Source organism: Dreissena polymorpha, chromosome 6 (assembly GCF_020536995.1).
Source record: "Dreissena polymorpha isolate Duluth1 chromosome 6, UMN_Dpol_1.0, whole genome shotgun sequence".
NCBI classification, from domain to species: Eukaryota; Metazoa; Mollusca; class Bivalvia; order Myida; family Dreissenidae; genus Dreissena; species Dreissena polymorpha.
In genome coordinates, this window is record NC_068360.1 from 107754725 (window position 1) to 107769717 (window position 14993).

Here is a 14993-nt window from a genome sequence, read left to right on the forward strand (position 1 = left end):
GATAAATATTACGGATAAAAGTATCTTTCTTAGTATGCAGCATGAAAGCTTGTTAATAAGAGAAGAAATAAATCAATATAAAAAGAAAATCGACATGGAAATAAACACTGATGTCCTTATGGTAATAAATATACAAAATCAATGGAAAAAACATTGATTACGTGTTATGTCGGACCCTGAATTACACTCCCTCTTAACGAGACTTCTCGAAAAACTATATTGTTAGAAGGAATCTCTCTTTTTGAGGATGTTTACAAGTGCGCTGGATGTACATCCCTGATTATTCATTAAAAAGTCAGTTACAATTTGAAATATATTTTAATAACAATATATTCGTACCTATTGCCAAACCCTTGATTCGTATATTAATTTAAATGCCCTAAATACCCTAGCGAATATAACATTCCGATCGTATCATATATTTTTACAATTGTTAATGAATATGTTCTGTTCTAGAATATATGGTGTAACCTTATTTTAAATCAACATGTTTATAATTTAATGCTCCAACAGTCAGTGTAATACATACAACCACTGTTGTGAGTTTTCATTCCTTAAAACATGCAATCTTGCTCGATACTGTTGGCAGTCAAGGCTCTCGCTGCATAAAAATTAACGCAATAAATCTTTAAATAAAATCAAATTATAGCATTTGATAAGACACCGATTAAAAGAAGATCGTTAACTCTGGAGCCGCAGCTGGAAATAAGTACGGGAGATTATTCACACACGGTACAGATTTGTTGAATGTTTATGTAACATAAATACGTGCGTGAATATATTTCTACATATAGATTCAAGACTGAAGATATATAGTTTTGACTGCTTGTTTAATTATTTTACGTTTATTTAGATTCTGAAATTCAATAAAGCACAGTTGTAAAAGCAGGTAATTCAGTAAACAAAGTCGAGCCCAGCAGGTGTTATTATCAAGCCAGTGAATATTAAATTATGTCTAGTTGTTGTACGTCTCGTGATTGATAAGGATTTTAAATGTAAAGGTTGAATTCGATTATCCGTTTAATGATTGTTGAAACTAATAAAGAAACAGAAAAATAGCATCATTTTGGTTGCAATAAAATATTGTTAGCATTTTATCGAGTAAACTTAAACATAAAATTTAAATAATGGACACATTTTTAAGAATTATAACGGTACACCGTTCGGGAAAAAAATGTTTGGATTTTATTGTAATTGTTTTTTTTAAATATTTGCTAACCGTATTTAAATAGCAATAATACGCTCTAATTCACGGTGTTTACTTCCATCAAAACGTACAAAAGCATGTACATCTCTCGTCCCGGCCTCCTTTCTATAACGTTCAATAACCTTAATAACATTGAATTTGTTAAAAATTCGATTGCGTTTTTTGGTAGCTTTTTATAAGTCTCGAGTTGATATTGGCAAATCTAATGTATTTAACATCTTATCATTAAAACAAATACACTTTGTGAAATTTGTCGCGTGATACGAAGAAAAGTAATTTATATAACTAAAGATATGTAATATGTCATTTTCACTTCAAAAGCTCCAGTAGTGCGATTGATGTACTACTATTTGCACAAACATGTCAGTCAGTGTGATAGAGTCAATCATATATTGATTCATTTTGTGATCGAGATTTAATCATATTCTCAAAGAATGCTTCGAAAGTGAGCATCGAACGCAGAAACTATCGGTCGCTCGTTGAACACCATGTCTACTACACGCCAATGCGCCACGGTTGATTTGCATCTAACCAATAATGTTAAATTGATATAAAATTGAAATGGGTTCCTTTGTAATGCTCTTTAATTTAAAATGTGATGTTATGTATTAGTTAAGCCTGGAAGTTAATGGAAATATTCTTGACAAATTGTGAGGTTTCTAGCTCCTTTAAACCGACTTAAATATGTTTCCCTTACCCAAATGTTATTGATTTCGTGTGTTTGGGTTGCGCATTTGGGTGCACTGTCTTATTAGTTGTGGGTTTTGTCATGATATTAGGCAACAGGTCTAATGACCTTATAATGGGGAACATTAAAGCTGTCTTGCCAAAAATATTTAGTTGTTACTTTCAACAATGACGATTAGAAGCAAAACTAATCTTACTGGTAAGCTTTGAGACATGCATGTCGTTTTAAAATATAATATAATAATAGTATACAGTATAATAGTAGTCATGTTCTTATATTTATATTTGTATTCAAATTGTTAGTGTAAGTTGTATGGTCTCATGTTTAGCTAATTTGTAAACGCTATTGTTTAATTGTTTTAATATCCTTATTTCGGCATACAAGATGCTTACCTTTTAAAGCATTCGAAATCTTCTGCATAGCCGAAACACTCAGAATGTAGCTTAAAACAAATACAGTCCACTCTCGTTGTCTCGAAGTCGGCGGGAACAAGAAAAAATATCGAGATAACGAGAGTTCAAGATATCCGAGTAGGCGTTTTCAAAGCAAAAATGAGACGAAAATTTACCTTGCTTTTAGCATCTAAATACCTGCTAAGTGGTCTAACTAAAGCCGTCACCGTGTGGCATAATACTCTCTACCTGATATATACGCGTTTTTACGAGGCACGATTAATTTTGCTATTAAATGCTTAAAATGACGTTTTAAGTATTACAGAATTGCACATGCAGTTAAATTTTTCTAATCTGTCGAGTAAACATTCGGTAATGTTGCTATTTAAAGTTACGTCCACCCAAGACGAGGGTTTTCCATCTGAACATGCGTAAGTCACGTTCCGGAATACTGAACTGTACATGTACATTTTGTAGTTTGAAATGCAAAGTTCAATCGATTATTAGTACAGGATAAAATAAAAACGAAAAGCCATTTTGAGTCTTGTCTTATTATCTTTATTACTCAATATCCCCAGAGTAACAGGCCTTACTCAAGTGTTAATGGCTAACGACATTACACACGTGTGATCATTGATGCAATTAACGGATTAATTTCCTACCGCACAGTATCGGGAGCAGCCGGGCGAAGCGGGACGGTGAAGTATCAAAGACAACATTTCTCACCTTTTGCCGACACTGGAACAGTTATTCGCACTTCGAGATAAACCACAGTAAATACATGTAAAATCGGGACTCGGGACACAATTTTATATCGAGGTATCGAATTATTCGACATAACGAAAATCGAGATATGCGATGTTTATTTATATAGATAAATAAGGAAAAAAGTTGGGACATTGAGCTTACTTCGACATATCGAGAATATCGAGATATCCGATGTCGAGATAACGAGAGTGGACTGTAGTAACATATCACAATAACCACCTGATAACAGCGGTGATTGTGATGAACTTGCCTTGATATATAAACTGTCGAAACTATCCATAAACAAAACATATATGTAAAAACAATGAAATAATAGAATTAGTTGATATTATGTTCGTTATATAATGAAGCTCATTTGAAGGAGCTATTTAGTTAAACACTCCCCTAAAAACTCTTTCGATTACATTGTTGCGTTATGAATGTGTAAAGCAATTTATATTTTACTCCCAAAGGAATGTATGTGTATTAAATGATAATAATACGCTATGTAACCTATCATACAAGGACCAGAGCTTAACAGGATGATGTTTCCGTTGAAAACAAAGCACTCACTCAATCAAATGAACTAGAAACGTTTAGCATTTTAGCAAAAACAATAATAACCGATTGCAATATTTTATATCGGAATATAAAATAAAATAATTTGACGATTGAGAAGTTGAACACCGGGTCTTACAATTAACTGCATTAATGCCTAGTTCATGGCGAAATCGAGGTAAAAATGGTGATTGATTAAACATCTTCCATGAAAATCTTGATTGAAACATGCATCGTACTGTAACCAACAACAATGAAAGTGGAATCAGTAACCTTTTACCAGCAAGACGAATATCTAGTATAGTGGTTATTAATTTCCAAGAATAAAAAAGTATTATCCATAGTAAAAAATTGATAATAATAGTTTAAAAAAATATTAAAATATTATTGAAAGAAAATTAAAATAAAATGCATTAATGTATAATATTTCCAACGAATATATCATTGAATAAAATTAAGAAGTTATGGTTGTGTACGTTAGCGTCTTTTTCGGATTATATAAGATCACAGTTTTGTTAAACACTTGCTATGGGAATATTTGTCAAGACCAATAACAAGCCGGTCATTCTACTGCATAGTGACGTGTCTTGGAATAATGCATAGTACACAAGGTTGGCACGATGCGGTGTTAAAATAGTTACTAAACGAAAATAAATCAAGTTTGTACTTACAAAATAATATTATTTCCAACGAATAATGTAAATAGCATCCACATGAAACTTCAATGTTATTTTTTACTGTTTGACATTTGATGCGCACCATTGTGCCATATATATATGTACTCAAATTCAATCGACATATCTGTCATTTTTCTTATGCTCGTCGAAGAATGTGGTCGCACGAGCACATGAACGAGTGCTATTTATATCCCTGAAGACAATGTATAGACAGCTGATGTTAATAGTGCTCTTGTTTGCTGCAGATGAATCGATAAGAAACTGGGATGCAAATCTTTTCTTGAAAAGTATTTAAGCAAAAACTATTTCTTTCCACTGATATCGTGATCCTTAATGTCTGACCCGAGATTTTGGTTCTTATCGTTATCACATGAAACATAATTAATGCAAATTTTATTATTGAGCTAACATACATCATCATACAAGATTTTGTCAAAATGTTGTTCCATACAGGACCTAATCATGTTCTTACTAAAAAAGCTCTGGTCGACGTGAAACGGTATTTCTATTATCGTATTATCATCTTAAAACAGTATAACGAAGATGCGTACGTTCTTGTGAGTCTTTTCGTTTTATGGCCTGATTAAATACACTGTTCAGTCAATCCCAGCGTTGACCTACCATGGTTTATATTTGAATGGTAAATACAACCACATGTTTGCATCATCCAAACGATTAACTGTACACCCGTGGCAAAATAACATGAAGGCGTGGCTCTACATTTTTGTCTACCGGTTTATTAGTGTGTATATAATTAAGCCTGTATAATATCATGTTTTTGATTTTCATTTTAGATCAACGGATGTAAGCTTTAAAATTTTAAGAAAAACTTGTATTTTTATAGTAAAATATTGAAATTGCTCTTAAATATTTAAAACAATTGATAATTTATTAAAGAACTGCGTTTTATGAATTAGATAAGACAACAAATGCACGTCATAGAGTGTAAACTGTTATTAAACGTATGAGGAATTTCGGAAAGGCTGTGGTGTATAAACTTATTACATTTCGAAATTAAAATATTAGCATTTTCTACCAGTGTGCTCGTCACTTTGAGAAAAAGTAAGTCGTTGGTACAAACAATGTTCCAATAACGCTCTCCATCTACGCTACACAATATGATTCCAGTTGCACAAAACTGTCATTATTGTAATACGATTTTCACATTTATTATTGCACATTAATATCAAAGGTCATTATATTCCTGGGACCGACTCATTTCAATGTGTTATATGGTATGAGTTGTTGAAAATGAATTTCATTACACATACTATATGTATAATACATGAGTATATTTTGTAATCGTTACAAGCGAATTATTCTTACGATTAAGAGTGCATACATGTTTATGAGACTATACAGGACTGCAATTAAACGTATGGTTCATAAGAAAAAGATAAAATGTGAAACAAACTAGATTTATTTTGTGTTTAAATTAAAGATACTAGTAAATGCTTTTTTTAACATCAGAAAGTAAAACATTTAATCATTGTTCTTTACCAGTCTAAACGCATGACTATGTGCAATACGTCTAAATGTCAGCTCTTATAAATTAATTTTATATTCAAATTCCAAAAAAGTACAGCAATATTTTAGATGCGGTCTTGTGCAGGAAACTATGTCTCCCAATATAAATTATGTAAGCGTCAACTGGTAAATTTTAAACACATCTTACTGAAATTGTCCGAAAAGTCTCCTAACAATATGGGTCTTTAAGTTATCCACTTGGGATGTTCGCCAATCATGTAAAATACTCATGTTATATTCATCACGAGTAGAAAAAAATCACAAAAGAATCATTATAATGCCATCAGCAAATGTCTCCCATCGAGTACAAGCGTCATGTATCTGCATAGCTTATGCAAAATAACAGATGTGGCATGTAAATGGATTCAGATGCAGGAAATAAAAAACTCCATTAACAGGTCTTCCAGTAGGAACTAATTTGAGTCCTGTTGAGCAGTTGTACTAGAAAAATAGCTCATTGATTAGCAATGTTTCAATTTTGCTGCTATCTTGATCCGAAACAGTATGCATTAGTGTTTTTGCAAACGTTAAGCTTTACAAAATTTGTCAATAAATATGTAAATTTTAAAACCTCAAGAAATGAATCAAAACAAGAAATCGTTTTGATTTCATAGGGATATATATTAATGAGATATTATGTGAACATGTAATTTAAGTAGGAATAACAGGAGTTCAAACACCCAGAGATGAGACTGCCCCCGGAATTGACCCTCGATTTAATAGCAAGGACAACTTAATAATCAATACAAAATAGATTTATAATAATAATTGTTGTGTGAGTCAATGACTTTTATAGAGTATAGAGAGCTATTAAAAATGTGCGTGCTATAACTATAAATAAGACAAAGCATCTTCTATATAAAAAGAGTGCTGTATCGGAAGACGTTCATGTTTTGTTTAAAGTATATGTTGATACAGATATTCATTCACATTACGTTTGATTATGATTTAATTAATACACGTTTTATGTAGCTTGTGATGCCGTTTGCAAATCAATTTGTTTTCAAAGAAAAAGGCGATCTTCAAATCAATAAGAAAAAAATAGGAACTTCATTACAGCCGGATTGATATATGCCATTTATACGATAAATCATATACTGAGCTAGAAACGACAGTCGATAAACAATACAAACAGCTAAAAATTTATTGTAACGACATCGCTTATACATCCTGCTCATATATCCAGATTACATTGTGAGTTACTTTGCATATGCTATTGAAAGAAAAACTCTTATATGGGCTCAAACCAAGCTAACCCATACAGAACCTTTTCATATCCAAAGAACATCAAAACTTTACTTATTTGAATAAAACGGCCAGCCGAACACGGACTGATAACATATAATTGTTATGCTAGGATTCTTCAAAATAATAAAATTGGTTGGTGCCATAATTTATTTGGAAATAAGCAATTTAAAAAGACGACATTATTTTCTATATTAAATATAGAGCTGTTATGATGATCATCAATAAGAATATATAAAGGTCAATGTTCACAATCTTTATTTGTGATCCTTCATCAAATATAGTCTAGTTCAACAAAAACGTGGCTAAATGATGTCCCTTTTACTCAAGGGACGTAATTCATTGTTAGAAACTTCTTTTAAATACTTCGTCAAACGACAGAATTTCGATTAAATACTTGTAAAATGCTCATTAATATGTTATAAATGAGAAAGCTTAAAACTTAATATCGCAAAAAGTTAAAATTACCGGAAAAATTTATATACCTTAATAAACATGTACTGAGTTAACTTTGCGCAGTGGCGGTACCATAGCCAATGAGGTTTATCCGAGGCGTGGTTATTGCTAGTTGAAAACTATACCCAATACCCCGCGCCGACGCCCTGAAATATGGGCGGCGAGCGCAATTTATGAACGTCCTTACGGGGACACCACAAAAGGAATCGCTAAACGTTTCTAAAATTAGTACTTTAACTCTGTATCCATTGATTTTACTTATTCCGATATAAATATTGATATTAATGTGCGGCTTTTGCTTTTCAAATATGAATAAAACATTTTATTCGCTTCAGTACAACGCATATTTACTATAAATGATAATAATTTTGTCCAATCAAAAATTCACCTCTGTTCAAAACACGTGTAGTTTGGTAAACATGTTTCCTGCTCAAGAACTATTTAATTTTGCGGAGCTCACTACATGCAAATTTGCAGCTGGCCAAACCAAATTACCATTACACAAAAGTGTCACGTAATTCGAAGGGGTGACAATACATACACAAGTCCGATGAAGTGTTCATTTAGATTTTATTCTGGTAATTAACAAGTTCTCAAAATTGTCCAATAAATAAGATACATTCTGTCACTTTCGAGATCGTAAAATATTGAAGTCCAATAATTGAAATTACGGCGGGTGGCAAGACCCTTACTGGCCTGCCCCGCGATTCACAATGAATCCGATGTATATGCTAGCAAAATCAAAGCTTACTTCAAAATGCGCTGAACTGAAGTACATAAAAACATGGCCCTTTTTATAGTTAAATCACAAACCTACGTTGTAACTAGATATAATACTTTGCGACCCTCTACATATGTACAATATCCTGTTATAAATAGTATTTTATTATTACATAAAAACAGTCAAATGTCGATTTCCCAATCATTTATGTATTATTATATGAAGATTGTCGTCACTTTGATCGTAATTGTGTAAAAAATGAATAAATTCTTAGTGACTTTAGTATGTGATTTTTACATTTTATCAATAAAATAAAAACTTATCTTAAATTCTTATTTAAGAAATTTACCTATTATGCTACACAAGTATTTGCCATAATAATTGTAACGTAACGAATATTATGGACATTATTGACATTTAAGATAATCATCTAATTTTGTATCAACGCATTAAACCAAATTTCATACAATCTTCAAAAGGCAGTCACGCCTAGATCAACATTTCATTGCATCGGTTATCAAACGTCAATAAGTACTGGACACGAATCACTGTTTTCCTTGTTTGTCAAAACATCGGTCAATTCCGTATGTATTCGTTATGTGTCCGTTGCACACGTTATATTTTCGTTGCAGTTGTGCAGACACGTGACTTTGCACACTGCCCATCAAAATTTGCACACGTTACAATAGACTGTTTAATTGTTAATATCTGTATTTGACTAAGGTAACTACACATAATCACGCAAACAGCTGGATAGAAGGCACATCATTTATTTTCTAGCGGGGCGGCGCTCGGCCGTTATGGCCGCCCCATGTATCTTGTAGTTCAGAATATTGTTCGGACATTGGAAAGCGTTTGTGTCAGAGTTTAAATCAACAGAAATAAATCACTATGAAAACAGAAATGGGCGTTTATGCTATTGTGTTCTCCAAGAACTACGTCATATAATGGTTAGTGTTCAAATTGTATTTCTAAGGTAGTGCAACACATTACATATGTATACATACTTTGTATTCATTACAAAAACTCGTGTCATACATCGCCTTGAAGAGTCAATATCTGCTTAGTATTACAGAGTCATCGCTGGGCTTTTCTTAGAAACCTCTGTTAATATACAGACTTGCACAATATGCACAATGCCCGGAGCTTATCTTACGTACGTACAACCCACTGTTCGATACCTAGCTGCAGCATTATTAAATAGATTTGATACATTATAATACCAAATGCAAATGTTCTACGATCACTCGTGAACTACAATTGATAAGTCTAAACCAAACTAATATGTTCTATTTATGGAATGTCTCGAACTTTCGGGCTTGGTTTCAGGAATCAGTAACTGTCTGCTGGGCATTTGCGGCGATGGTTCGCGCGTGAAACATTCCCGTCATTGTGACCATTCTGAAGTACCGGAAACCATCAAAACTCTACTTCCTGTTGCTGAATATGGTCGTAGCTGGTATGGAACAAATCGTTCAAACATATTTACAGACTTATGTTTAAGTCAAAAACGGCTTTTGATTTTCACTTAATTCTGAAAAAGACACATATGCGTATGCGAGTTTTCTTTCGAATTTTGATTTAATTAGGCCACTAGTAAATTCTATTTTACTGTATATGTGTACATTCTCCAACAAGAGTGACTTTGCATGATTGATTTTCGAATTCACAAATTAAACAGCAATGCCGAATTCTTCAAATGCATCCTATAGGAAAACTGCTTTCTCGTGTGTGGTTTTTAAGACATCCTTACCGCTGTATTCAAATCAGTGGTCTGAGCAATAAAGCCTACTGCTGGGTACCATATTTTGCTTATGCCGTGGTGGACCGGGATACAGGCGTGCAACCATCAGAGGTCTTCCCGGTGTACATATATTTCATATTGAGCAGATACCGGACACAAACTTTGTTGTCTGCCATCATAGCATAGCATGTAGGATGGGTTCGTCGATTTATTGTGATGTGATACAGTGAGCTCTGTCAAACATATCAGCTTCTTTAGAAGTGTTCATGTTATGCACTTGATAGTAATGAAAGTGGTGAACATCATGTCATTAAATAAACATCATTATGTTCATGATACGTATACATAGCCTTGCTCATAATAATATAAGGTCTGTATTAAATGTCGACACTATGTTATTTAAGTTATGTAAACCGCTTTTAAGCAATACTCTACTGTAAAAAAACAGTTATGTAACGTTTAATGCCAAAGATACACAATAGAAATGGGTGGACGTAAATAAACGGTTGTAACTTAGCATTCCGTTATATAAGAAAAATACATGACGGCGAAGAGTCTATACAAGATGTGTACAATATTCAATGATCGTAAGAAAACAGTGCCAGTTTAGTATAGATCACAAAAAGTATCTTTTCTTACGGTCTAATGACAAAGGATTAAGAAACATGCGCCCTTTGCCTCAACGAGTTCATCAAGGAAATAATTCGTGGATGATTGAACATTTAATTTATATCTTTTAATAACACGTCACCTATACTGATTATTTGGCAACAGCGAAACAAAAAATCCCGTCCCTAGCACTATGGCCATGCATTCCGTGATAAACGACTTTAACAAGCATGGTTCAACAAGCCTTCAAATCATATTTTTTTAATGTGACGTTCGTACACAGCATGTGCATTTTCATTATATGCCGTTGGCCTAACACAAGACCTAAGTAGTGATTGTCGTGTTCATGTGTAACAGATTGCACTTTACACCTTCATAAATCAGATTAATATTACGAGTTCCGACGATAATGTTGTCCTGAATTGAAAGCCAAATAAAACCTTCGGTGGGGGTTGAGAACATTTGTTACGAAACGAACGATTAGTTTGTAAAGTAAAAACGAGTTAAGTCAGAAATATTTGTTTGAATGAACTTGAGCGTCATATCCTGTTCTATTTTCATCCTTTTATTAAATAAACACATTATGACCGATTACTAAAAGATGGTTTGGACTTCGTGTATCGTGCTGTGTAGTAAACGACAAGGTAACGTTATGTAACTTATTGCTGACATTATTTGTCGAATATTTAGGTCATTATTTCCTGAGAGATATTGGTGCAGGGGTAAATGTTGATGACTCAGTTTTGATGCTATTGTTGTTCATAATGTATACATAATTAAATATATTATTTTTCATTAATATTCACACGTCATCTCGACTTTATTCTCTACAAATTTTCTTAGCTGGCGCTGTTACTTTTTGATTTCGCTATGAAATTTCGCAACGAGTAAAAAGCGAATTTGATAACGCAATAAACGCTTATGAATTTCTTGCTGATATGGTTAAAAATGAGTGGCATTTGAAAAATTTATAAAAGTAATGAAGGGTGTAAAACGACGAAATATACCTGTTTTCGCATGCACGTTGCCATCTGGTTTGTCACGTGATTACCTCCTATGAAAAAGTAATACGATTAGTTAAAATAGCAATTATCACACCTGTGTTATGATTGTTTGGTTTTGAATTTAGTTTTGTTTGTTAGTACGAAATGACTATTATTCAATTCAGAATAAATATATAATGAAAATGTTGTTGATAAAAACTGTTTCAGCATACAAATATATCCATGTTTGTTTAATGGTTGTTTCAGTACTGCAGTACCACGTTTAAAACCATATTATAATTTATTTTATACCAACTATTAAAACCATTGGAAATGCCAAAGCTGCTGTGATGGGTAAAATTTATTAACGCTTTTCACGGCAGGGATTAATAAGGGTCTAAGGTTTGATCGCCCATGGGTTAAATTTCTTTCCGCTTTTACGACAGTGATTGATAAATGTTTAAGGGTAGATCGACGTCCCTGAATACGGACAAATTAAATGCCATTAATTCTTGGCATTTTGTCATTTACAGGGTGATCAAAAATATTGATAATTTATAAGATAGTGTCATGTGTGGGAATTACATCAAATAAACTTTTACTACAGCAATTTTTCCATCAATACTAGTCATTACAAATATATTAATCGTTTTGCAAAACCAATGCATAAAGGTTCGTTAACTTCGCTTATTTTAAAAAAGTATATAAATACCATCGAAAATAACACTTAAGGCAAGTGAAATGCTTGTCAATATTGTTTATTTGAAATAAATCCGGACGTTTTACGGGATTGTTAAGTTGAAGTTTTACTGGCAACAGTCATCAAACAAGATAATGACATATTTGCTGGGATGACACATTTGGTATAATGTTATTTGTTCTTCGTGTATGTTATAATATCAAAACAAATCCTTAATGCAGAAATTTGGGTTTAACGACTTTATTTACATATATACTAAATAACGAATGAACGATTGACTTTAAAGTGAATACGTTTAATATAAGGATTAATAACATACCCTTTAGAAATTTATAAGAAATATATAATAACGCTTATTTATCCCATCCTGCAGTGATTGGTGTACTATAGCTCTTGGACTGCAGCAAATGCCAGAGTATTAAAAAGTGAATGGAAAAAAGAACCAGTTTTCTAAGTTCAGCATTTTCACTGTCTTCAATATGGTTTAGAAGGGGATATAGCTGAAGTTTAACCAGGGGCGATCTCTGTCGGAAAATTAGTTAACCTTCCGCATACGATATATCACATTACAACAACGCATAACATATTAAAAGGTTTTAACTTAGAACTTAAGACGCCTGAAGTATTGCATCCGCACGAATCGACTGAAGCCGCACTTGTTGTTAAGGCGAATTTTGCATATTATCATTATAATAAGTATCAAAGGTACTATACGGCCATCGATGCTGCCATTATCTAAATTATGAAAGTGTAAAAATGAAAAGGTTAACTTTTTTTATGACAATTTTGCTACACAACATGCATTCATATTTGTATGTAATTTTATGCCCCAGAATTTTTTTTGACGGACAGGATAATTTGCCTAGTGTCATTGATTTTGGAGAAGCGTTAATTCTAAAGGTTTCATATTTCACACTGCGATTATTTATGTGATGATTATCCGCTTATTATCTAGGGAGCTATTAGTTGTTGACTTAACCTTTCATTTAACATGTTAAAATGTCCTACTACAGAGACGATACCCAGGGACTTTGGAAGTAAGTAAACGATAAAGGCAAACTACAGAGAAGATACCCAGGGACTTTGGAAGTAAGTAAACGATAAAGGTCATAGTGGTGGCCTATGTACATTAATGCTTTACGCTAAATATCTAGATAGGTATTCAAAGTAGAGCTTTTTCTCATATGATTATATCTATATAGGCTCAGACAATGTGCATTCAATAGATGAAATGTCAAGGTCACTTGTGTAATTGTGTACGCATTAAATTTCTCTCTGTTAAATATCTTCAGAATCTTTCAGCTCTTAATTAGTGATGTATACGTTAACAACCGCTATACATTTTTAGACGAGCATAAAAGGTCATATTTTAAAGCCCTGCACATTTCTGTAAATGGTAAGTATGTTTAAAAAACAAACACATTTTAGATTTATATGTAAATATTGCAGGTAACGTCAATAGGTATTAGCCAATATGACAGAAGTAATACTATATCGTGCAATAAACAGCTTGAACATAGCATACACATATTCGTTTTAATAAGCTTATCGATTCCCATATTTCTGGTCATGGTGGGACTTTAAGAAAGCTTTAGAAAATAGTTGAACACCATTCGTCAATATATTGCCCCCAACAGGCTATTCTTTACAGTCGAGAGGAGACATGATATTATTTCATTTTTAAAGCAAACATTCGTGCATTTAAAGTACAAAATCACGCACAGTTTTTTGTGTGAGGAAATACAATTATGCAATTACATAAATTACACAATATTTCGGTTTTAAACATAATGCAATTTGCTACTTATTTAGTTGCTTTGTTCGGAAAGAGTTAAAGACTGTTTTGAATCACTTTTCTTGTCAAATGGCAAACAGCACAACCAACATTCGCGGAAACGTTTCGCCAATGATTAGCCTGTTCGGACTCCTAATCAGAGAGGATACTATACGCACATACTTTTCGAAAGGGTGTGGCTCTTATAAATCTCCAGGACCCAGTTGTTCGTACACTAGGTTATTTTATCCCCTTGGATAGCTCTAACCGCCGGTTAAAGTAATCCAAGTTGGGTAACTAACTAGGCTGGATAAATGCGTTGCTGGAAATATTTACCCAGGCTTGGGATTGCGTTTCACTAACATAGCGTATATTTACGCAGCTTTAGGTTTACGCACAGAATTTACGCCGAACGTAAATTATTGCGTACGCCGTTTCACTAAAATGTGCGCAAAATTTACGCTGCGCGTAAGTGTTGTTTAGCCTGTCAGGTGCGCGCGGACGCTTGAGAAAGTCATCGTCTGCAACAGTATCTACTGTAAACAATGGACGCGAAAACGAAGGTAAAGAAAGCGAATTGGTCCAAAAACGAGTTTGAGACGCTCGTTTGCGAGTACGAGAATAAATATGACGTGCTCGAGGGTGGTCTGTCTATTTCCCTCACTGGAATGGACAAACGGAAAGCATGGGAAAGCGTTATGGACGCGTAAGTGGTTTAAACTTTAACATGCAAAGCCCCATATTAATCATATCGTCACAAACATTCAAGAAACAAAACAAAATTTAGAAAATAATTTAGATATAAAATATTTAGTAACTGGTGATTGATCAATTTATTTGAAGCCCCTGTTTTGACATTAAAATGATACAACGTACAATTTTTGCATGTAGTGTCATTGCTAAATTAAAGTTACTGTAAAGTATTAAATCTGAATTTGAATAGATGTATGTATTCTTCATTTTTA

General features: G+C 33.1%; 1 long non-coding RNA gene and 1 other non-coding gene across 2 annotated transcripts; both read left to right on the top strand.

Annotated features, from left to right (window-relative positions):
- Positions 1-7548: 7548 nt before the first annotated feature.
- On the top strand, positions 7549-7689 carry LOC127836735 (U4 spliceosomal RNA). Its single transcript, XR_008028912.1, has one exon. It is a non-coding gene; the product is annotated as a U4 spliceosomal RNA (small nuclear RNA).
- A 1266-nt stretch (positions 7690-8955) lies between these two features.
- Positions 8956-9774, top strand: LOC127836259 (uncharacterized). Its single transcript, XR_008028687.1, has 2 exons — positions 8956-9168; positions 9548-9774. It is a non-coding gene; the product is annotated as an uncharacterized LOC127836259 (long non-coding RNA).
- The last annotated feature ends 5219 nt before the right edge of the window (positions 9775-14993 follow it).